Source organism: Pieris brassicae, unplaced genomic scaffold, assembly GCF_905147105.1.
Source record: "Pieris brassicae unplaced genomic scaffold, ilPieBrab1.1, whole genome shotgun sequence".
Classification (NCBI taxonomy): Eukaryota; Metazoa; Arthropoda; class Insecta; order Lepidoptera; family Pieridae; genus Pieris; species Pieris brassicae.
In genome coordinates, this window is record NW_025576025.1 from 22,501 (window position 1) to 24,686 (window position 2,186).

The following is a 2,186-nucleotide window of genomic DNA, read 5'->3' on the forward strand; positions in this document are numbered from 1 at the left end:
GGACCGTCTCCCCCGGTGTTATCTGTGATGTTAAAAGAATACGCTTCTAGGCACACCTCAACGCAGGGCGCCTAGCGTGTTCGACACGTGCGCGGTCGCCACGGCGACCGTATATGTAAAGAATGTATAAAAGAGGACGCACACGCGCCCATCGTCGAAACGGTGTGCGCAGCGTCGTGTTGGAATTTATCCCTCAAGCTCCGGGCGTTGATCGTATCTAGTGCGAATCATGCGTGTGTGTGCGCATGTAATTGCCAGCCGAGTTTTAATATGTTTACAATAACGTATTGAATAAAAATTGAGAAGTTGCGTTTAGATGAATGTTCAATTTTCAAATTGTCACAACATCGATTCCCGCCCGCGGGGTCGTGTTCGTTGCAGTTTTATGTCCCTCACAGTGGTCGAGCATCGTTGTACATCACCTCGTTGCGAGATCGTGACGGGACGGCCGCTCGTAGACCGGTCAAAGTTAGTCTATCGATATGAAGCGCGAACGTCGCGTCGCGTGCAAATTCGACGCGTTACGTTCACGCGTGTCGAGAAGGCGCGCGCGCAAGCGCGCGCCCCTCGACGCCGCCGAGCCAGCGGCTCGCCGAAGCCGCGTGACCGCGGTGTAGGCGTGTCGTTTGCGTAAGCAGCTCCCTGGTTGATCCTGCCAGTAGTTATATGCTTGTCTCAAAGATTAAGCCATGCATGTCTCAGTGCAAGCCGTATTAAGGCGATACCGCGAATGGCTCAATATATCAGTTTTGGTTCCTTAGATCTTACTCAGTTACTTGGATAACTGTGGTAATTCTAGAGCTAATACATGCAATCAGAACTCTGACCAGTGATGGGATGAGTGCTTTTATTAGATCAAAACCAATCGGCGGAGGGCCATGCGTCCGAAGTCGTTAATTTTGATGAATCTGGATAACTTTTGCCGATCGCACGGTCCAGTACCGGCGACGCATCTTTCAAATGTCTGCCTTATCAACTTTCGATGGTAGTTTCTGCGACTACCATGGTTGTCACGGGTAACGGGGAATCAGGGTTCGATTCCGGAGAGGGAGCCTGAGAAACGGCTACCACATCCAAGGAAGGCAGCAGGCGCGCAAATTACCCACTCCCGGCACGGGGAGGTAGTGACGAAAAATAACGATACGGGACTCTTACGAGGCCTCGTAATCGGAATGAGTACACTTTAAATATTTTAACGAGGAACAATTGGAGGGCAAGTCTGGTGCCAGCAGCCGCGGTAATTCCAGCTCCAATAGCGTATACTAAAATTGTTGCGGTTAAAAAGCTCGTAGTTGCATTTGTGCGCCGCGCTGTCGGTGCACCGCATCCGCGGTGATACTGACACGTCTGCGGAGCATATCGTCGGTGAGCCGGCGGTAAAACGCCGGTTCAATATCAAAATCCTATCGCGGTGCTCTTCGGTGAGTGTCGAGGTGGGCCGACAATTTTACTTTGAACAAATTAGAGTGCTCAAAGCGGGCTCAAAATGCCGCTTGAATATTTCGTGCATGGAATAATAGAATATGATCTCGGTTCTATTTTGTTGGTTTTCAGAACTCCGAGGTAATGATTAATAGGGATAACTGGGGGCATTCGTATTGCGACGTTAGAGGTGAAATTCTTGGATCGTCGCAAGACGAACATCAGCGAAAGCATTTGCCAAGGTGTTTTCATCAATCAAGAACGAAAGTTAGAGGTTCGAAGGCGATTAGATACCGCCCTAGTTCTAACCGTAAATATGTCATCTAGCGATCCGCCGACGTTACTACAATGGCTCGGCGGGCAGCTTCCGGGAAACCAAAGATTTTGGACTCCGGGGGGAGTATGGTTGCAAAGCTGAAACTTAAAGGAATTGACGGAAGGGCACCACCAGGAGTGGAGCCTGCGGCTTAATTTGACTCAACACGGGAAATCTCACCAGGCCCGGACACCGGAAGGATTGACAGATTAACAGCTCTTTCTTGATTCGGTGGGTGGTGGTGCATGGCCGTTCTTAGTTGGTGGAGCGATTTGTCTGGTTAATTCCGGTAACGAACGAGACTCTAGCTGCTAAATAGGCGTCGTCATTCAAGGTGTGCGCGACTCTCGGGGAGCGCAACTCACTGGCGACGTATTAAAAATTCTTCTTAGAGGGACCGGCGGCTTCGAGCCGCACGAGATTGAGCAATAACAGGTCTGTGATAATA